Source organism: Rousettus aegyptiacus, unplaced genomic scaffold (genome assembly GCF_014176215.1).
Source record: "Rousettus aegyptiacus isolate mRouAeg1 unplaced genomic scaffold, mRouAeg1.p scaffold_m13_p_1, whole genome shotgun sequence".
In the NCBI taxonomy this organism is placed as follows: domain Eukaryota; kingdom Metazoa; phylum Chordata; class Mammalia; order Chiroptera; family Pteropodidae; genus Rousettus; species Rousettus aegyptiacus.
This window is the reverse complement of record NW_023416284.1, coordinates 155025125-155049575: the sequence shown is the minus strand read 5'-3', so window position 1 is coordinate 155049575 and position 24451 is coordinate 155025125. Positions and strand designations below refer to the sequence as shown.

Below are 24451 nucleotides of genomic sequence, written 5' to 3'. Positions count from 1 at the left end.
TCCCGACAAAAAAAAAAAAAAAAAACTTTTATAATGTAAGAACAAATGGATCATAAGCATATAGTGTGCTATGTGTATATGTTTTGGCAGGGAGGGTAAGAACAGAGATGTCTATATGTGTGTGTCTCAAAACAAAAGATGAGTCATGAAATTTAATAATAAAAAACATTCTTATTAAAGTAAGGATATCCACTAATATTATAGTCATTTGCGTAACTTTAGTCATTCATTGCAATTAGGCAAAAAAAAAAAAGAAAGAAAAAAAAGATAATTTTAAAAAGAGAAATTTATATCTTTTTTTTTTTTTGTAGAAAGTGTTGAGTGTAGGTAAATATAAAGCCAAAGAGAAACAACCAAAAGCCTATTTTTACAAAGATATAATTTCACTAAAGGGCAGATTTTACAATTAACAAAAAAGCAATCAATTTCCTAAACTAAAGAAAGAATTGCCTCTTCTCTATACTTACATGCTCAATTTCTGGAAGGCACTCAAAATAGGGTAATTAGATAAATAGGTACATAACTAACTATAGACAAAAAAAAAAAATTCTATTAATGATAGCAACTAAAAACATAATATATAAGGTTACCTAAAGAAAAGAATGCATTAAGTCCACATGAAGGTGTAAAAGAATAACTGAGTCAATGAATGACCAACTTCATTTTATAAATATATATAATATAAATATATATACACGCATACATATATGAATGTATAATGTATTCTGGTATAATACATTCCCAGGAATCGAACAGATATTGTTTATTTTGTAATTTCAAAAATACTCAAATTAGTCTTGATATTTGAAATAGAAGATTGCTAAGGGCTACTTGCCCTACCATACATTAAGAAAGAGCATACATATCACCACAATATTTAAAACAGTATGATCCTGTACTGCAACAGAATCTACATATTGGCTTATGTATAGAGTTCTCAAAACATGCTGGTATTTCAAATTTTTAAAAAAATTTTATTGGTCATATTTAGCAACCTTTTTGTATTTTTAAAATAAGCATGCATCGATTAATATTTTAAAACTGTTTTAACAGATGTTCAAAAAAAGCTTATGAAAGAATATCCTTTTTGCATGAGAAATGCAGAATATATATATGAGAATAAAAATGTTCCCAACTATTACCCATGAAAATTTGTCTGAAAGGAGACGTCATTTAAAATTGTCGGAGTTGTCAGAGATCCAAGGGAGGGAAGACCCGGCTGAATAAACACCCTCGATTCTAGGTGCAACAACTAATAAAATATTGAACTTTTCTATTAATTTGCTTTTGATGAAACTAGAAATTACCAATGTACGCACAGTCCTAAATAAAGCTCCCAAGAACATATACACCTACCCATTAAAATAAAACTACTTGGGCATGTTTCATTAAAGTTATGTATCATAATAATTGCTTTTGAATTTATTCTTATCTGAGCTAGTTATAGTATCGGAATGATAAACTAAATTCATAGGAAGTGATGTGTGTGTTTGAGAAGAAAAAGAGAGAGGTTGGGGGGAGGGATTGGAGGGAGAGTAGAAAATTCATTATCAATATATCCTGCTAAAAATTAGGATTCCATGTCTACTAGTGATTTCTTGTATTTTTACATCAAATCAAGTTATTAAATATGCCAAAACTTAGATATAGTCCTTCTTAAGTCTCATATTTCCTTTTGAGAGTACGAAGTTTAAGTGTCTTGGTCAGTTCCAGGTGGAAGCTGGAATCCATAATGAGCAGCAACCAAGTGAAGACGAAGTATTTCATATTAGCTGAATTGTGAGCCGTCTCATTAAATTACACACCATACTTCAGCCTCACCTAAATTAACGTGAAATTTGTGGTCAGCTTGGTCGATTTCAACATTGTAAAGAGAAAGGTTCTCTTAAACCCCATTTTCACTGCCCTCAATTCAAGCAAACACATGATTCTTGTCCTTTCAGGAGATAAACTCATCCAAGGCTCAGGCCTCACTAGAGAACTCAGGGAAATCACGTGACCCTGACTTTTACAAAACAGATCCACTTTAAAGTACATTCATTTGAGCCTGCCGTATTTTATAGCTTCTGCACAATCATGGACCTTTTATATATTACCAAGGTCATTGAACACAGAGTTCTTGCTAAGTGCTTCACTGTCTTCTACACCATTCTATTTCAGAATTAAATTGTTGACTTTTGCACTCATCATTCTAAGGAAATTTGCCCATTTTATAATCCAGGACAGTTACAGAATTCCAAAGCCTAGACACTGGATAATGTTATAATAATGTAACACCTAAGAATCAACGAAGCCACAAAGTAAGATTATGCAGTTTCCAAATCTGCCTCAAGGTGTTATTTGGTGGACACAGGAGATAATACTGATTTAACCTGATTTCTTTCTAGGATTTTTTTTTTTTTTTTTTAAAAACGCCTACCACACCTGGTATTCCTAGGTGGTCTCTCATCCAAGTAGTAACCAGGCCCGACCCTACTTAGCTTCTAAGATCAGATGAGAACAGGTACGTTCAGGGTGGCATGGTCATAGATTCTATGATTAAATTTAATGTGTTCAAATTTTTTAGAAGGCAATAACTGCTAGGAAATCCCAAATGATCCAGATTTGCAGAAGCCAATATTTATGGGGACACCAAGAAAAAATGACATCTGGGAAACAGTATAAAAACAAATTTCACTGGTGCTAATTTACGATTAGTCTCCAACTTTTTTCATGTCAGAAGTCACTAAAGGAACCGAAAAGTAAAGCCGCCTTCTTTATGTAATAATACAACAGAGCAAAAAATTTCCAAATTTCCTGAATCTTACCAATTTACTTATGTCATTATGTGTCTCTCCCCGCTAGTAATTTCTATATGACCCTCTTGGATTGTATTAACGAATGGAGTTGCTCTTTTGCCTTTTGCCAGTGGACACTGCCTCCTTTATCATCACAGTATGGGTGTCCACCTCCCTACATGACATCAGGAGAAAGAGTTAACCAATACAGGTAGGTGGGCCGGCAGTACCGAAAGGAGCACATTCTGGTTTGAAAATATCAGATACACAGCCTTGTCAATTCTAACCTGACTAGTGTTCTCTCAGGAATACTGAGCTGCAAGATAAGAACTAGGCTTTGATAATCCAAATTCACTTTGATAGAACATCAACTGAATTTAGCAACGAAGAGGAACATTTTTAAGGTTCTAAATTTTAGCTGGAGGCAGAGGGAATACCAGAAGGAAAATAAATGAAAGCTGCTTGCCACTTCAAAAGCTAATCTTTGTAATGCTTTCATTAGCAGTTTAAAAAAACCACATACACACTTTTAAAGTAGAGATGATTCTGAAGCCTGATTGTTATAGGGTATAGTTTAACTTTCCAGGCTGTAAAAAATAGGCGAGGTCAGGAATTCCTTTTACTGTTGTTGGGACTATAAAACATTTTGTTTGTAAAGGAACCAAAATAGATATATGAGAGAGATTAGCTGATGAACCGTTCATTTAGATCCCTCAATAACAGATGAGGATCTGTTACATTCAGAGTGAAAAGAGAGATGAAAAACTCCTTCTTTCTAAAGAAACTATCCCCTTAGGCTTCATGTAAAAGCACCATTTTCACTTTTAAATAAATACAGTATAAAAATATTTGTAGTAGACTATAGAGAAGTTGCAATGGGAATGGGAAGTAAGTGGAACTACTGTCTCAATCTTTACCAAAGGGGAGAGGGAGGAAAACAAGTGGAAATATAATAAGCTCAGTATAACAGGAAAATATTTGTACTATATACAAAATATACAAAAATATATTTTTTATCAAACCAAGATACATAAGTCAAAAGCCATACAAGTTTGTAAACAGTAAAATAGGTCAAATTAAGATCACGTCCCCAAAACCAATACTCTAAAAGATTTCCTATTTGAAGATTCAGCTATCAGATCAATAATATCATGGACATAACAGGTGTGCTGTGGTATAACAGAAATTCCTAATTACATAGTATCCACATGATATCAATCTTAAGGAGACAATATCCTTTATTTATTCTTTTACTACCTAGTAATTCTAAACTCTTTTTAACTTATCATAGTGGCAAACTTTGCAAAACACATTTCTAGCATCCTTGTTATTTTCTATCTTTGTTATTTTTACTCCTGATTGACAAATTCCTTTGGGACACTTGGCCTGCCCTTTCTGCTATCACAAAGGAACCCCACACATTATTTCCAACTCACAAGCAGTACTAAACTACAGTGATGGTGTCTTGAATTTCTTATGCACAATATTAAATAAAAGTGTTCTACTATTACTTTAAAGATGGCAGGGTTTGAATGATGGTGAGTGGAATGCGAGACGTTTTGGGTAGAAGCAGCATGATTCAATCACAGTCGAGAATGATGATAAAAACATTGGCTAGTAGTCATTAAGCATTTTTGTTTATCGACCACTATTATTTAGACCAAGTCACAGACAAGACAAAAAGACGTAAAGATGAAGTGACTTGGACCAAAACACACATTGGGTGACATAGCTAGTAAAGGGTGTCACGTATCTGAAGAAATAAGGCACCACTGGGAAACTAGAGGAGAACAACTGGGAATGATTTTGAGGGGAGCTGATGCAGGATCCTACAGTCCAGGATAAGATGAAGATAATATTTTTACTCTAAAAGTATTAAAGGATATTAAAGGTGGTTTGCTTAAGCAAAGCTGAGGAAAAAAGGTATTCTTTAAGATAAATTTGCTATGTCCACAAAATGCACTATAATTTAATGCCATGGCTTTCTTAGCTCATATCCAATGCTCTCATACCCATAATTTAAATATTTAATTATGGTCCAATTACTGGTATTATTTTGAAAGATCAACCCCTAATTTATGAATAATGATTTAACAGCCCTTTTACACTTCAGGTTTCATTAGTCTCTTACAGGAGAGGCTCAATCTCTTTCCCTTTTTGCATTTCTATAGATTTGAATCATTATAAGTATATGTGATAAAGAATTACTAGATGTTCATCTTCACATATTTGTGGCTACTATTGGGGGTCCAATTGGGCTATCGGGAAGTCAGTTTTTCTCAGAGAAAATACATTGGACATAGATTCTCCAAGGCTTCTTTCTAAACAGTAATGAGTAGAAAAAGGGTTATGAGAATGTGAATGTTGCTGATTTTAACACCAACTCTCAATAAACTACTAAAAAAATACAATCACTACATGATAATGTGTCAGTAATACTATTCTCAAAAATGAATAAATAGCATATGCTGTTATAAAAACACAAATTTCAAACTTTTGTTGTGAAAAAATATTTTCCCTTTAACTTATAAGCATGATACTCTATACCTAAAGAAATATTTTATTCCTACTATATCAACAGAGAGGTGTATGTAATTAAACTAGAAAATTTATTTCTCTCCATTAATGTTACTTTTAGAAATTCCAGATCAGCCATTAGACAATCCAAAGTAACAATGCTAAAACCATTTTGCAAGAAAACTATTCATTCAGTTGCATTATTCCTGTTTCCCTGACAACCTGCCAGCATTCATGACCCAACCAAATTCCCAACAGTGTTACAGAGCAGGCTCTAAATAATACAAAGGGCTTTCTTTCTTTTGGTGGGATGTTCTCTTAGTGGGACTGGAATCACCCATCAACAATCTGTTCATTAATTTTCCTTTCAATGTCCCAAACGTGATTTAATTTTTGTTAACCAATTCTCAGATTATTTTACACTGGATGCTAGTTAGAAAGTACATTGATAACTGTGATACAATTAATGCCCAAGGACTCTGAATAAGCAGTCACTTAAAACACAATGGTTGGCTTTCTTCTACCTAATTGTATGTGGTTAATTTATTTTAAATATTTTTAAGTGTTACAACTAATATGAGAAGGGCAAAATAATCTTTACTGAGATATGTTCTAACAGATATTTAAACACAGAACAGGTTTTTGCATCATCATCCAAGTTATTTTAAGGCATTAATGCAACACATTTAACTCTGCATAATAGAACACTAATTTTGTCTTTTTCCAAGTCCCTGAGAACCAGACAACATGCTACTCCTGCATGCATACCCGTAAATGTCTAATGCACCAAGTGAATTTCAATTTTTTAACTTTTTATATTGTGAATCATTTGCCTCTGTGTTCTCTACATTTTTGCTAAAAGAAAGAGAAACTTGTTTGTTTTCCTTTGGCTCAGCATTGTATTAAAGAGTATCTATCATGCCAGCAATAGGCAAAGTGGTTCACTTTACAAAAACATGTAGACTGGGTGTTGTTAATCAATGACATTTTATTGATTTTTTTTTTCTAGAGAACAAACCAACACATAAAGTATTATATACAAAAATGAGCACTAGGCAAAAAGACATTACTTGAAAGGAAATATTGTTATACTATTGCTATTCAACCTTCACTGGTTTGCAGCTATGACAATACAATGAAGGAATTGATAAATAGAAAAAATCTTACCTTTGAATGTTGTTTTTTTAAGTTGTTTATTTTTTTTTAATTGGAAAAAATCAAATGATGTTAAAGATGTTATAATCCTACTATTACATTAACATGGCAATCCCGATAGTTTTTACATTGCTCTGTAGTCTCTGCTCTTGATTTTAATAGTGCCTTTCCCCTTAGGCTTTTAATAAATGTTCTAATACAAATGAGTTATCTATCTACCTACCTGTCTACTTACTTTTATCAAATAGTAAAAATGACAACAACAACAACCGGAAAGATATATAAAAAGATATTACTTTTATTAGATGAATTTCTAAAACTCCACGGGCAAATAATCATTGATTTTTTTTTTTTTTTCAAAAGACTTTTTAAAAGATGAGCTCAACATCAGAGACAGATTAGTAATGATCAAAGTGGAAAGATTACTTCCTGGTCTGTTCTTGTCATACTAAAACATACATATTAGTATAGAAATACTGGCCATCTAGAATCCTAAATATTTGGCATTATATTTGTGTTTCTTTAGTCTTCGATACTTTCTTTAAATCCACCTACCCCGACCCCCATTCATGTTTCAGCTTCATCTTTTGTTTTTGCTTTCTTCCTAAAAGTAATTTTAAAAATGCTGTTTCCTTTTCACTCCAGCCCTCTGCCAGCCTTGTCACCATACACACCAGAGAACCTTCTTGAGAAGTAAGAGCTACCGGACTAGAAAGAGCACAAGAATCACTGTACGGTTAACAATCCTGAAAATGAAGCAGGTGGCTCTTTTCCATTTCAGGTACTAATAGTGTTGACCTCCAGTTTAGTTCAGTTGAACAGATTTATTGAGCACTTAATTCATTCTAGGCACAAAGCTGGCTCTGAGGATACAGAAATAAGTAAGAATAATTTCATGCATTCCAGGAGCATCCTACATAATATGTATGAATTTGTCTGCCCCTCAAAGCAAACAGTTTTGATGGCTAACAGAGTTATATCTTATTTGGCATCCCATCTTACATGAGATTAGTTTCTAAAGAAAGTACATTTGGTACACAGATTCAAAATTATCCTTGTATATTCCTTAAATCATCCATAAAATCCAGTATCTAAAATCTTATGCACCATCACTATCCTCATAACTTTGCATTCAATATTGTGAAAACTGCTGAGTAAGATTCAAGGAAGACTCAAAAGCAAGTTTGTAGAAATAACTGACTAGTCATTTTCTGTTACTTATTAAACGATTAAGTGAATGGGGAGATTGTGGAGGATTTTAAAGAATCCCTGCTTGCCCACATGTTGACTCAATTCTATTTAAATATTACAATTACACTTCACTTCTTCAAACAAACGTTGATTGTGTTTGTTTTTATGATTTAAAACATTGTAATATATTTAAAAGCATCTAACTGAAGTAGCACACAATAGTACCAATAAATGTTTGCATGATTTAATCTAAATGTTTATCATATCTGCATTTGAAAAACAGCAATATGTGTTTCTTTGTTTTTCCAAACTGATGTCACCTACTGTGGCCCCACTGAATAAACATCATTCTTAGGCTCTTAAACACTGAATATTATAGGTCAAGTCCTATGTCACTCCTCATTGGGAGTTAGATTCTGAAACTGGCACCTTAAGTAAAAGGTGAGTTTTTTGCAACCCAGTGCATGCCAAAAAAAAAAAAAAAATGGTTATAGAGATTCAGAGAAGAGGATTTTAGGCTAGATTGAGACCTCATGAAGGTTTTACAGAGTAGATGAAGCATGTTAAGAATCCTAAAGAATGTGTACTAAGAGTAAACACCAAGTCTTTGAAACACCACAGTTTATGCACCACATCTTCCAGTGTAATTACAGTCTAAGATCCAAAGGCATAGTTAGGTAAAAACTAGATCATGTGGGGCTGTATGTTCTAGGTTAATGAGACTGGTCTTTATTCTATAGGTATAAGAAGGCATTTAAAGATTTTCATTAGGTAAATGGCATGGTTAGATTTTCATTTAAGATATATTTATTTTTCTTAACCTTCAGTAAAGAGTATAAGGGTGGTAGTAAAAGAAGTTAAGAGACTAGTTATGAGGTGATAAACCTTGACTTAGGGCAGTGGTGACGAGAAATGGAGAGAAGGAACAGAATTAAGAACTACTGGGAGGTCATCAGAATCTTGACAGTGAGGTGAAGGAGATGTGTGAAAGAGAGATGGCCACATTGGCATATCCTGCAAAGCAGGTTTGACTAGATGATGATGGTATTCTCTGAAAAAGACTACAGGAGGGGCAAATGCTCTATATAAGTTTCCTGTGGGTTTTCTGAGAAGATATGGCCACCAGGAATTTTGACATATATAAGACTAATATCAAAGAAGAGGTTAAAGTAGGGAATATAGATTCAAGAGTCTTTCAGACTATGAGTAAAATACTTAAAGCCCTGAGACAGACGTACAGAGGACCTGTGGAGAATGAGATCCACAGTGAGTCAAGGACTTCACAGGAAAAATGAATGTTAAGGAGTGGACAGCTCACGAGCTGTCAGCCGACAGATAGAATGAGAAACACAAGAGATAGTAGGAGGGAGGTAAGGAAGAGTTTGAGAGATAAAAGCAGTGGCAGGAAAAAGCATTGAAAAATAAAGAATGGGCAGTATGCCAACAAACTGAGAAAAGTGCGAATTGAAGTAGTTAGGAAAAATGAACCAGAGAGGTGAGAAAGGAAAACAAGCAGTATGATTATCATTTGGAGCATGAGTGTGTACACGTGTATGCATATATAGATACACACATTATATAATACGCACATGTATACATATTGTGTAATATTTACATGTACACATTACAGAATATATACACATACACACATATAACACAGGCGTATGTACACATATGTGCACATGTGTTTGTGTAAATATACATGTATTTAACTAATGTATGTGCATGCATGTATGTATGTACATATGTATGCATGTATATGTATATATGGGTAGCAAAGCCCATATAGCAGCAGCCGGTGTAATAAATGTGGCTGTTTTCATAAACTCTCTGGCACTACAAGCTTCCCCCACCCCTACTCCCAGGAATTCATGCAAGGCGCTCACACTCTGAAGCCTACTGGAGGACAAGGAAAAAAAAAAAAAAAAAAAAACCCGGATGGGCAAATTAGCTATAATTGGATCTTGTTAACTTAGTCATTTGAATTGCTAATCTGTTTCCAAGTTGGCTCATTTGTAGATACCTCATCTTTAGCTGAGTGAATTTGGCTTGTCTAACCCTTGGTTATAACTGTTAAAGAATGAAATAAGTTGTCATTTATCTTCCTTTTGTTTTATTTCAAAAATAAATATGGTCAAAATGTCTAGAGCCACTAGAATTGAAACTCGATTTTTTATATTCACCCACTTAAAGGGTATGATCATAAAATGACTAGATTCTACACATGTTCAAATAACTTTCAAAGAAATCTCGTGCAGACCTAGATGATGCAATTAAAGGCAGTGATATGAGGGAAAAAAGAGAATTCCTGGATAAATTTCTCAGCAAAGGCATACAAAATATACGTCTATACAAAAAACCTATAAAGTAAAATAATTAAAACCTGATTTTCCTTTTTAATAAAAACCATTAGGTAATTCAAAATTTCATAAAAAATATAAGGTAAAAACATAAAACTCAGCTTTATTTATGTCACTTTTAGAAGAAAAATTTTCTGATGATATAAGAGGATAATATTCACAGGATATAATATTGAAATATTCAGAGATATAATGTGGGAAATATAATATGTTAAATAAATTTAAACAATATAGGTTAATAATTCTGACTAGACTTTAAGCTTATGAAAAGACTTTTTTAATCTTCAGGATTATATCTTCAGGATATATAATTATATCCAGAATTTAGCAGATGATCAACAAGTATTGGCTAAATGAATACTCTTCATTCATTATTTCATGTAATGGTAAATATAAATGCCCTTATTTTGTTTTTTTCTCCTCCATCAAAAGATTAAATACTGCCCTTATATAGCAATGTAATATATACCAACTCTTTTCCTGAAATATAGACGTTGGAGCAGGAAATTCATATTTAATGTTACCTTTACTTTAGCTTATTCTGAAGATACAAACACAAAAGTTAGAATACCAGGAAGTGTTGTCACTGATCACCAATTTTTGATAACATGCACATGGAGAAATGATGCTAAGAGAATGGATCCAATAAAAAAGTCTCAAAACTCTGTTGTAATATTAATATGCAAAGGACAATGAACAATGATATGATATCCATTTCTTTTGGCAGGAAGAATGTTACTCCTTTACCAAGAAAGGATGACCCATTTTACACTGGCTTTTGGAAATACAAAGAACACACATTGACAGCATAGGTACAGCTTTGCACTTTACAGGATCTCAGGGGAAAAAGCCATCCCTGCTTCCTGTTACCTTGTCTTTTCAAATATTATGAAGAGGAATAGCGTGATCACTCAAAGTGATGATATTATTTCAGGCTAACGTGAATGAATAAATAAGCAATAAGATGCCTATCTTCTATAGCACCTATATTATTCTAGTTTAAAAAGCCACTAATAAATTATATCTGAATAGTTTCCATTGAACATTGTTTTTCATCAGAATGAGTTTCTAGGTATTATGACTTTAATATAAAAAAATAAAGTCGGTTTAGTTATAATAGAAAAAAGTGATTATCTCCAATGGGTGGGGGCAGGAAGAGATAATTGACTTTTTACTATAAAAATGCCAAGAATTTTTTACAATTTCAGATAATATTAGTGCATTGATTTACCTAAATGCAGATGACAAAATAACTAGATTTCCATGCCTGAGATTCACATCTCCGTCCAAATAGACACCCTTATATTAAAACTGATCTAAAATCTTTATCCTTCCTATAAGATTAGCCATGCTATTTACCAAGCTTTTACTAAGATACCTTTTTTCCCCCTATAAAATGATGACATTAGGTAGAGGTGACCAAAATGAGTTTATTACTCTAGGAGTCCCCAACCCTTAGGCCATAGACCAGTACCGGTCTTTGGCCTATTAGGAAGCCGGCTGCACAGCAAGAAGTGAGCAGCAGGCAAGCCCGTGAAGCTTCATCTGTAGTTGTAGCCACTCCCCAGCGATAGCATCACTGCCTCAGCTCTACCTCAGATCCTCAGGCATTGGATTCCCATAGGATCACGGGTCCTTGGTGCCAAAATGGTTGGGGAATGCTGCTCTAGAAAATAGACTCATAAGAATTTAGAAAAAAACTTTGTTTTCAAACCTGACAATTTAAACTGCAAGATCGAAGACTGTAAAACAAAAAATTTTAGACCTTTTCATGATCCCAATACTGAAAAATATTTTAATTAACTTCAAAATATTTTCTTGCCATTCCCATAGTGAGGGAGGCAAGAATTATGCTCTGGAATATCCAGGCAACCTCACTTTACTCTATCTTAAGAGCTGTAAATTAAAGTGGGAATGTTAAGAAAATAGCACATGTGACTAATTAGTTATATTTCATGGAGAGAAAGAAACTGTACCAGAGTGGGTAGGTGTGATGTTTTAATAGACAGATTGACATGGGGGTGTCACCTAACTCTAATACAAGCATCGGGTACTTGTAGCAGTTCAGACCTGGATTCAAACACTGGCTCCAAAGAATACCTTAGACAGCCAAATTAATTAAAACTTCTGGTCTTTGATTATCTCTCTTTATTTGTAAACTAGAAATAATAAAAGAACCAAATTCACATAGCTGCTGTTAGCACTGTAAGAGAAAAAGTTATGTGAAGGATTTAAATCCGTGCCGGGAACAAAATAGATGGTCAATACATTGTCTCTACAGTTGAGGAATGGTTGATGCTATTGTTGGGGTGGCTAATTTATGTAGATAATACAGAAGAGGCCTGTGGTCCAGGGAAGTAGCCTCAGAGAAAGTGAAATTACATGAGGGAAGAAAGCTGAGCAAGAAATTATATTTCAAAGCCAACTTGAAAACCTAATTTCTGCTTCTTCAAAACTGATTAGCATTGTGGACTGTGGCATGAATTCTTTCAGCAGTTCAATCTATTTTGAGCAAAAACTGATCACTGCTTTTGGGGATAGCATGCACTAAACTGCCAAGTTAATCAAGGTACATCAAGCATTGCATATCAATGCAAAAGCATTTTTTAAAATCCAGCAATTCAGATTATTGTATTTACAATTAATTAGCTCTTGACAGTATAACTTCTTGAGGCTTTAACAAATTTCCTCATTAATTAAGTTTGCAAGTTTTACAACAAAATCTTAACCATCATTCCTTGGCCTTCATTAATAATTATAAAGGAATATTTGGTTTTTTTGCACATGTAACCATTGCCAAGAGAGGTTCATATTGGCAGTTTTTACTTTATTCATTAAATGGTAATATTATTGCCTTAGAAAAATTTAAGCTATACATTTTAAAATAAAATTTTATATGCAAAAATTGGGAAGAGTCTAAATAGTTTTCATGCAGATTTTTTGAAATGTGCGACCTGTTATATAAATTTATCACTGAATCCACAGATCAAAATTGAAAGTATCTGCATGTAAAGAAAAAATTCTTAGGTTTATAAACAACTAGAAAAATATGAGATGTAGACTAGAGGAACTTCAGCAGTTTAGACTGATTAATTGCACATTGAGAAAGGTGTATGTGCATTGGAGAGTGAGTAGGGGCAGGGGAGGGAGGGGAGAGAGACCTTTGTGTCTGCAAGGTGTATCGCAGGAGAGAAATCCAGTAACCACACCAGTCTTTAATTCTGGTCACTATAGATGACAGAACATCCCCCAGTATACTTATGGAGATAATTAAAAGCACACCTGAAACAGTATTTTCTCCAGAGATGAGCTCATAAACACTGACTTTCGCATGAGATGCACAAAGTAAAATGAACAGAACTTCTTTGGATTTACATATATATAAAGGAAATGTTATGATTACTAATGACCCAGTCACAGCTAATGATTTTATGACTAACCAGAGGCCTGAGGAGTTATGCTAAACCTACAGAACAGCTTTGCAGCACCTCATGATGGTTTTTATCCTCAGTTGAACCATTTAAAATGTGGTTCTTTTAATGAACTATGAAATGATCCAATAAGATCCTTTCAAGCATGAGACACACTATGTGACTTCATGGCGATGGGATTTAAAGAGCCAGAACTCAATTTGAAAAGTCAAAGAAATAAGAAATGAGAAATTAAAACTTAAGACTCTACAAAAACTATCTGAAATATTGATAAATGTAATTTGGGGAGGAAAAGAGGCATTCACTATATCTCTTTTTAACATTAAAGAAACCTTTTTTAAAAGAATGTTATGGCCAAAACTGGGTTAGAGTCCAACCTCTAAACCATTCACTGACAAAGAAAAGGAGATTAACCATGGTTGGCTTATACCATTCAGGAATTGTCCTCAAAGAAAGAGAAAACACCCATTTTCCCTGGAGTTGTCAAACCCAAATGTAATATACATTCTATAGGCAAAGAAAATGGAAGGAATGGCATTTAAGCAGGCAAGCATGTGCCCTTCATACTCTGCTATTTGTGATCCAAATTAAAATTTCCTTGAAGACAATCTGGTAATATGAATTCTAGACCTTCAAATTACATATACCATTGGAATAGGTAATTTAGCTCTAAAAATTTATCATAAGAAAATAATCAGATAAAATGTCAAAAATTATATATATGAAACTACTGATTTCAGGATTATTTAAAGTATCGAAAATAAGGGGGAAAGTATCCACTAGCATATATGTTAAACAATGAAATGTTATATGGTCTGATAATAGTATGTAGGCTTTCAAAATGATGTCAAAATATTCATGATAGTGTGTTAAAACATCACGCTAAAACTTTTTATGTACATATATGCTCTAAAATAAAAACCCAAGATGTTTGACACCAAAATGTTAACACAAATACTCAGAGAAGCTTATTTTTTGAAATCTCCAAAATGGAAACTAAATGTCCATCAAAAGGTGAAAGGATAGATAAATTGTGGTATATCCACAAATGGAATACTATTTCACAATAAAAAGAACTGAACTATTAATACGCATACCAGTATAAGAGTGGTTCTCAAACTATTACGCTAAGTGAAAGAAGTCAGACAAAAGAAAAATTATGATTCCATTTACAAAAAATTCTATAAAATGTAAACTAATCTGTAGTGGCACAAAGTATATCAGCTGTTACCCAGAGTTATGACTGGAGAGATGAGAGGGTAGAAAACAAAGGGGCACAAAGAAACTTTTAGAAGTGATGGACATATTCCTTATCTTGATTCTGGTCATGGTTCCATGCTGTATACATATGCCAAAATTTAACAGAGAGCGTACTTTAATAATGTGAATTTTATTTTATGTCAATTATACCTCAGTAAATTGTAGAAAGACAGATAAATTGCCTGTGTGAATAGAAGGAAGAGAAGGTAATGAAGCTAGACAGGTAAACTAGGGCTCAGATTGTTATACAATTTGTTGCATGTTTGAACTCTGTCCTATATGTAATGGGGAGCCAATTGAGATTGATTTTAAAATGGGAGTGATCTGATCAGAATACTAAGAAATAGACCATGAAGCAAGAAGCAGTCTGAATTCTGAACTTGAATGGAAAGAGTCTGGTGAGAGGAACAAACTAGTCAGAAAAATTATATAGTTCTTTAATTAAAATTTGATGAAAGCCTAAGCTAAGTAGGGCCAATGGGGGGGGGGGGGGTAGAATGGCTTAAGATATAGCCATACAGTATAAAAAGTCAGTCTATAAAAATTGATGAACTATTAAATGTGAGGGTATTTGGAGAGTGTTGGATTAAAAAAATGAACTAAGTTTGGGAGACTCGGCACATGATGATGCCATTAAGACAGAGGTATAAAACAAATTTAAGGAAGGAAGACAATGATTTATGTTTGGAGAGGTTAACTGTAAAATAAATGAAAGATATTCAGATGGATACTAACAGTCAGTTGGAAATATAAGTCTTGACCTTTAAAAGAAGTTGGGACAGGAAATGTAGATTGGGGGAGTAAACACTTTTACTATGATAATTCAAATTGAAAGAATACAAGAATCACTCAGGCAGAGTGTATAACATAAAAAGAAAAGATGATTTCAGTTGGGCCTCTAGAAACTCTCATCAAGGGTGGGTGGATGTCAATGAGGAAAGACTCCATCCAACACTAAGGAAAAAGACCAAAGAGACGTAGGAGAACAAAAAGTGGAAATGTCTTAACAATGGAGGGAGGGAAATCAAAAGATTATGAATCAGTTTCTTCAGATAAATACCCAGAAGTGTAATTGCTAGGTCATAAGGTAGTTCTACTTTTAATTTGTTGAGGAACCTCTATCCCATTTTCTATTGTGGCTGTGCCAATTTGCAATCCTACCAACAGTGTATGAGGGTACTCTTTTCTACACATCCTCACCAACATCTGTTGTTTGTTGACTCATTTATGATTGCCATTCTCACAGGGGTGAGGTGATATCTCATTGTGGTTTTAATTTGCATTTCTTTGATGATTAGTGACATTCGGCATCTTTTCATACGTCCATTGGCCATCTGTATATCCTCTTTGGAGAAATGTCTATTCGAGCCTTCTGCCTATTTTTCAAGTAGATTGTTTTTTTTAGTGTTGAGTTGTATGAGATTTTTTAAAATAAATATTGGATATTAACCCTTATACCATATGATCTTACTCATATATGGAATCTAAAGATCAAAATAAAGAAAACAGAAACAGACTCATAGATATAGAGAATAAACTGATGATTGCCAGATGGGAAAGGGTTTGGAGGTTGGGTTAAAAAGTGAAGGGATTACGGAGCAATACTTATAGCATAGGGAATATAGTCAATAATATAGTGATAATTGCGTATAGTACTAGGTGTGTACTAGACTAATTGGGAGACCGTTTTGTAAATTGTATAAGTGTCTAACCACTCTGCTATATACCTGAAACTAACATAAAATATTCAATGTCAATTCTAATTGAAAAATAATTTTTGTTTTTAAAAAAAGCAAGTAAAAGTAGTTTTTAGATTCAGCAAATTGGTGGTAGTTAAAGAACTAGGTGAGAGCATTTGCTACATGCCTTTATGAAAAGAATCTTGACAAAAAGGGTTTAACCAATGAATTAAGAGTTAAGAAAAAAAGTGGAGATAGTGATTAAAGATTACTATTTAAAATTATTGGTAGATAGATGAATAAAAATTATGAGTAAAGAAAAATTATACCTATCATCCTGAAGATTAAAACTGTATGAAGAAAATAGAAAAAAAAAAGTCTTGACCAAATTCTACTTTTTTTTAATAAAGAAAAACACAATTTCTAAGAACAGAAAGAATCATATGATAATAAATGTTCCACTATAGTGATATACTTACTTATTTGATTTATCCTATATGTTTCAGTCATTATTCTAAGTACTTACACACACATAAACACACACCTTAATCTTCAATGAGCCAATATTATGTACAAACTATTTTTATCTCTATTTTACAGGTAAAGGAATTGAGGCAAGAAAAGGTTCAGCAAAGAAAGTTGAGCCTAGATAACACTTAATGATGACATTATGGTATAAATATGCTTCTAAAGTAATCTAGAGTGACATACCCAACTTTCTCAACAATTTGTCCTTGAGATTATCTTTTGAATTTGCAATGAAAGCATACAAAATAATTTTTACCTACAACATTAAAATATGAAGGGGATAAAAGTTAAAAAATCACCAAAGCCATTGCTATGAACTTACTGAAGTGATGATCATGCAGTTACTATTCCCTTTACTTTACACACTTCCCTTTACTTTAACTGACCACCAGTATTGAGAGTAGGTTATACTCTTATCAGTTAAAATAATGCCCAGAAGATACTTTGATCTATACTCAGGGAAGAGTAATGTCATCTTACAAGGTCCCTTTGATTTTTTCAGTTCTTTAGACAGCAATCTCCCTATTCAAAGAGAAATACCTGTATCTCACCAAAAAAACTGTTACTTCCTTAAAATTTTAAAGGAGTGAATTATATAGTTAGGGCCTTCTAAGAAGCTAAATCAATCAGGAATATTCATTTAAAAGTAAGACCATGATATCCCTTACAGGCCAATTTTGTTTCTTTGATGTACTCTGACTTTAGAATAAAAATAGATAAGTAGTGTGAAGAGGACAAGGTTCTACCTTGGATGATGACACAATTGTTTTGAAAAGATTTCACATGGAGTATGGCAAGATATTACTTTTTATAGAAGGTTACCCAACTTTGTATATTCCTATTTAATCAATTTAATTCGTCTTCTGATTAAATAACCTCCATTATAATCCTTTACAATTCTGTATGTTGTTCTAAAAAGTTAATTACTTCAATATGGATGTATTAGACCAGTTCTCAAATTTATTTGTCTCAGAACTCCTTTACAGTGTTCAAAAATTACTGAAGATTAAAAAGAAGTTTATGTAAATTATATGTATTAATATTACCATATCAGAAATTAACAAATTTAATATTTATTTACTTTAAAATAGACCCATTATATATTAAAATATATTTTAAAAATGACTGCTTTCTAAAATTTAAAAAAATGAGAAAAGTGTTTTTCTATAGTTTGCATATCTTAAAGTTGTAGGCTTTAAAGAAAGAAAGTCTGATTCTCATATTGGTTCTCCATCACATATACCATTGTTGTTGAAGAATATGTAGAAAATCTAGTTTCACACAGATATGTATTTGGAAAGAGGAGGATTATTATAACAACCTTTTAATATCCTTTGCTACTAAACCAGAAGTTGAAAGTCAGGTGTTTCTTTTTTTTTAAATATAAGCTGCAATGTTAATCTGAAACTATATCAATAAAATTTTCATATATTTTAACTCTAAAATCAATTGGTATATCTTGCATTTTGAATGGATGTTTTACCTAGAAATAATTTTGTAATATCCTGCATTAGTAATTTGAAAACAATGGTTTGCTGAATCATTCAGATTTTCCAAATGTCGATTAATTCCATTTACAATATTTAAAGGTAATATTCAGTAATATCAAACATCCATTGCATAAGAAAAGTCTTCAAGTATTGGGAAGCTGACAAATTCACAATGACGGAGACAAATTCTCTATAACTGAAAAAAATGAAAACTCAAATTTTATCATTGACAAAAATACTGTCAAGTTGTCTTCCTTGAAGTGACAAATTCACTTTGTCCATTTTCAAGACAATATTGAAAAAACTCAAGTATAAATAGTCATAGTTTCTGTCAATTTTTTTAAGTAAAAATGGCATTAAAGATGGAAAAAAAGTATCTAGTTCAGCTCTCAAGTCAAATGCACAAGAGCTTTTCTTCCAGACAGCAATAATACTTCAGTATGCAGCAAAAGAACTTTATGCATGCTTCCAATTTGTCACACAGAATATTAAGATGTTTACTCAAGGGTTAAGAATGAACAAAATTAATAATTTGTACTGCTTTATCAAGGATCTGAAGGTTTTTGTTTGTTTGCTTGCTTGTTTTATACTGCAAGTACACAGGGGTGAATAACACAATGACTAGAAGTTGGTGCCACCACCTTGATTCATGCTAAGGTGACTGTAACTTTTTGCATCACCAGCACAAATGTCAACAAAGTGAATAAGGTAAATAATGTCTCAGTATTATCAGGAAACCAGTTAGGTCTTCCTGACTTCTTGAAAGGTCCACTAATCACACTGAGAGCTGCTGTTAGACAATAACAAGTAAATGAGTACACATTTATATAGTACTAATATTAGAATCTTAAATACTTAAATTTTGAGAAGGAATATAAAAGATACATCATCCCCTTAAATTATATATGCTTATTTTTTTGGACATTGGCTGTTAGCAAAATGGAGCAAAAGATTCATGGGCGAATCGTCCCTGTGTGAGAGTGAAAGTGTGAGAGAGTGTTTGAGGGGGAGGAGAGGGGTGAGGGACCGAGAGAGTGGGGTACCGCAGACAACGAAATGGACACTTTCTGAAAACCAGTGGGAAAAGTTTTTAAAGCCTACTCAGTACCACGCATTGCCCTGATTCATTCATAATGTTCCTATTATTTATTTTATAAAAAACAAACAATTAACTTCAGATTAGAAAAGCCTGCACATAGCGTGACTATCCCTAACCAGACGCTAATTTCTATTTTCAGATATGTAAAGGCATATATTTTCGGATATGTGTGGAAATAAAAACAGTAAAAGTCAGAGGTATCCTTTTGGCAAAAGAACCATCTGCAAGTGTCAACAGTGAGTAAGAGGGACAGGACATTGCAAGGTGTGGAGTGGCAGAAACAGCCGGTCCTCTTAAGCAGCCACCCTGCTGTATTTCTGTGCATTTGTAAAGGGAGCCCACATTCCTAGTAAGATAAGCAATAAAGCAGTCTACTCAAGACTTAGAACTTCCTTGGAATGCAGTAATCAGCTCTGAGGACTGCTGACCATTTATGTTTACAAAACATAAGTTCTCAATATCATATCTCAACATCATCTCATATCATTTGAAAATATGTGACAGATAGCTAGATAAATAAGTAAACTGTCTTCATACAGACAGAAGAAAGAGGCAGAGGCAGAGACAGGAAGATAGAGAGATGGAGATGAGAGGCAAAGACAAGAGAGAAGATAAAAGACATACAGAGAGAAGAGAGACGAAGAGACAAACAGATGGAGAAAAGACAGAGAAAAACAGAGACAGAATAAAACAGAGAGAGAGCAAGAAAGACAGAGATGAGAGAGAGCGTGAATATGAGGAATAGACACCTCAAATTAAACCAGAGAAGAGGCAGAACAAAGCTTTGTATTTCAGGATTTCAAATGCTCAGTTTGAATTTGCGATGATCAGTATTAATTTTGACATATTAAATAGAGCCCAGTAATCTATTTTATGTCTTTTTAATTGTAATGTAAAATTGTCTTTCATTTGCAGAATTATGAAAAACCATCTTAAAAAGCACATGCCCAAATCTTATGAGAGGTCGATTACCTTTTGTCTAAGAATAGCCACAGCGATTGGCAGTATGCCAATGTACTCATTTATTCATAGTTACATATACTGGTGAGGCCCTCAAAGGGTCTAGCTGTGCGTCAACAACACTATTGTTCACCTGGGCTGCATTAACCAGTTTACCTGATCTGGCCAGTCAATTGTCAGTTTTAACATGTTGTCTGTTGCCAAGACAGCCATTTATCAGGGTCACTTTTCAGGATGACAAACACGAAATTTAAAGCTTGACCCAATTTCTAGTTATTGAACATCTCCTTTAGAAGCTAGGGATCAGCACGAGTTTTCATAAACATGTATCCAAGCAAATATGTTTTGCCACAGTCCCTGCTACTTCTAAATGACAAACTTCAAGCTGGTCTTCTGTAAGGCCTCATAATGGGATTTGTTCTGATTCCCTGGAACTGCTTCACACTTGCCATTTCCTCTCCTACCCAAGGGGCTTCGGGGCACACTGATTTCTTTAGGGAATACAAGAATCAACAATGCATTTCACATTCACACACTGAACTAATAGTTCTCAAATATTTTACGAAGACATGTACATAATATACAGTTCTATTTTTATAAAAGCCATGACCTAAGATTAACTGGTTCTCTTTGAACAAAAGTGTTTACATTTGGTTTGGTTTGTACAACAGTCCTAATATTTAGTTGTTAAGGGAAAAAGGGAACCGATGCTTATAAACATACCATTGGCCAGCAGGCAGGAGGAATGCAAAGTAGAAGACAAGAACACGTGAAATGAAAGATCATATTCTCAATTCTGTTCCATTGGTCTGTGTGTCTGATTTTCTGCCAATATCATGCTGTTTTGATTGTCTCAAATAAACTCCCACAAACATAAACAAATAATTTTCAACAAAGGAGCCAAAAAACATAAAATGGAAAAAAAGAAACCTCTTCAATAAATAGTGCTGGTAAAATTGCAAAGCCATATGGAAAAGTATGAAATTAGACTGCTGTCTGTCACCATACACCAAAGGTAACTCAAAATGGATAAAAGACTGGAATATAAGACCCCCAAAAAATAAATTGCATAGAAGAAAACATAAGTACTAAACTCATAGGCCTTGGATTTAGAGAGGATTTTATAAATTTGATCTCAAAGACAACGGAAGTAAAAGTAAAAATAAGTGAATGGGACTATAGCAAAATAAAAAGCTTCTGCACAGCAAAAAGAAAAACAAAACAAAACAAAACAAAACAAACAAAAAACAAAAAGAACTCCAACGAGACAAAGAGGCAACCATCTGAATGGGAGAAGATATTTGTAAACATACCTCCAATAAGAGGCAAATATACAAAATATGCAAAGAACTCATACAACTCAATGAAAAAGAAATCAATTTTTTTTTTTTAAAAAAAGGGCAGAGGACCTGAACAGACAATTCTCCAAATAATACATACAAATGGCCAACAGATATATAAAAAGTTGATAAACTTCACTAACTATAATGAAGATGCAAATCAAAACCACAATGAGATACTACCTCACAACTATTAGAGCAGCTATCATAAATAGGACAAGTAATAACAAGTGTTGGAGAGGTTGTGAGGAAGAGGAAACCCTTGTGCACTGCTGGTAGAAGTGTAAATTGGTGCAGCCACTATGGAAAACAGTATGGAGGTTCCTCAAAAAGTTGAGAATAGAATTACCACATGACCTAGCAATCCCTCTTCTGGGTATTTATCTCCCAAATTTGAAAACATTTATGCATAAAGATATGTGTAACATAATGTTCATAGCAGCGTTATTTACAGTGGCCAAGACATGGGAACAACCAAAGTGTCCTTCAATAGATGACTGGATAAAGATACGGTATACGGCAATGTATTACTCAGCCATAAGAAAAGGTAAAATATTGCCATCTGTGACACCTTTATGGACCTTGAGATTATCATGCTAATAAGTAAAATAAGTCAGAAAAAGTTGAAAACCATATGATTTCACTTATATGTGGGATATAAAACTGAAAGCAACAAACAAACAAGACAAACAGAGACTCATGGACATGGACAACAGTTTAGTGGTTACCAGAGGGAAGAGGGGAAGAGGGACATAGAAAAGGGTAAAGGAGGTCAAATATGTGATGACAGAAGGAAATTTAACTTTAGATGGTGAACACACAATGCAATATACATATGATGTATTATTGAATTGTGCACTTGAAACCTATATAATTTTATTAACGAATGTCACCCCAATAAGTCTAATTAATAAATAAAATAAAAAAGAACCTTTAAAACTCAACAATAAGAAAACAAACAACCGATAAATAAAGGTTTGCCCACCAAAGAAGATATATAGATGGTAAATTAAGTATATGAAAAGATACTCTACATCATTAATCTTTAAAAAAAGTATAAATTAAAACCATAAATACTACTCCACACCTATTTGACTAGCTAAATATTTTTTAAATAAAAGTTATATATATTTAAAGTAAAAAAAAAGATCATCTTCCTCTTTTTGACACCACTAAAATTCAGCATCTTACCAAAGCAGAGTTATTAGAGAGCTTAAGTTAAAAAAAAAAAAAAAAAACTCAATATTCTTCTTCCTGCCTATACCCTCTACCCCTGGATTGACTCATGAGTCTTCACAGAGTCAGCATGGCCAATAGGAGTTGGTGGATTTTAAACAGGACATGGTCCTATAGACCACTGTCCAGTTGCTCTATATTGAGTTACCAGGAACACAATTGCCTTTCGATCTTTTATTTCTCTGTTCATCTCTTTGCCTTTGGACCTGTAATCCCAAAACCGAAAGCTCTAGAGACATGAGGCTATGGAACTGGCAGAGTACAACGTGCGGCCCAGTGGAATGGAAACACTCCAATGCTCTATTTTCCTACGTTCCCTGTGTGCAGGACCAATCGATTCAAAAGGCATTGACACAGTGATCCAACTGGCCTTCTGAATATGAAAAAAAAATGTCAATAAAGATAATGGGCTCTAGAGTCAAACTGCCTGGTTCAACTTCCATATGGTTCATACACCAGCCAGGTGACCTTGGGAAAGCCACTACAAAGGTTCTAAGCCTTAATATTCTCATTTATAAAATGCAGACAATATTAAATGCCTCAAGGGAAAGAAGATTAAATGAGATGATACAAGGAAAATGCTTAGCCTTCAATAATTATTAGTAAAGAAAGAAAGAGAGGAAAGGAAAAGAGGAATTGGTACACTGAGTAAGAGAGAGAGGAGAGAGGTAAGGTGCATTCCAGTGAAAGTGATTTTAAGAATAATTTTGTTAAGTAAATTAAATTTCCTATTTATTCTATGACAAATTCAGAGATGCATTTGTGTAAAAACAATCAACTGATACAATGTAAACACTCAAGTTTACTTTAAAAACATATATTGTAAAATACCTGTGATAAAATAAAAACATTTACTAAACTCCACCTAGCAGCTGTGCCAGTAACAATGTAGGAGAATAAAACACCTACATGGCTTCCACATTTTCAACAGTAGCCCACCAAAGATATACTCTATGACAAACGAATAAGATTTTAAACTTGAAACTAATTTCACATATCATTACACTTGTTAAATGTTTTTTTTCTAAAAAAAAAAAAATCCTATTCTGTTCTATTTTGATCTTTTCTTCAGTTTCACTTTTTAAGAGATGGTCATGACCCAGTGAACTGATATCATGATCAACTAACCATAATTTTAAAAAGTAGAGTTAAACTGTGATGCGTGCATTTTAATTTTAATTCCTCTTCTCAGGGTGTTTAGCATTTGACGTGGCCTAAACAGGAATAAATTCCAGGTTAGTAAAATTAAGGACTTCATCAAAGTGCACAACAGAGGTCAGTGATATAAAAAATCATATTTTGTTGGTGAAATAAAAGGTGTTAATGTAAGCAGTTGGTTAAAATGATCTGCCCTTCCATCAGACTGGCAAACTCCCTCATAATAAACATTAATGCAGGTTGAGATCTAGATCCCCAATTAGTCCTTCG

General features: G+C 33.4%; 1 protein-coding gene and 1 pseudogene across 8 annotated transcripts in view; both read right to left on the bottom strand.

Moving 5' to 3' along the window:
* NKAIN2 (sodium/potassium transporting ATPase interacting 2) overlaps positions 1 to 24451 on the bottom strand; it is an 831125-nt gene that overhangs the window by 625352 nt on the left and 181322 nt on the right. The window lies entirely within an intron of this gene.
* LOC118605008 lies at positions 2413 to 2531 on the bottom strand (annotated as a pseudogene).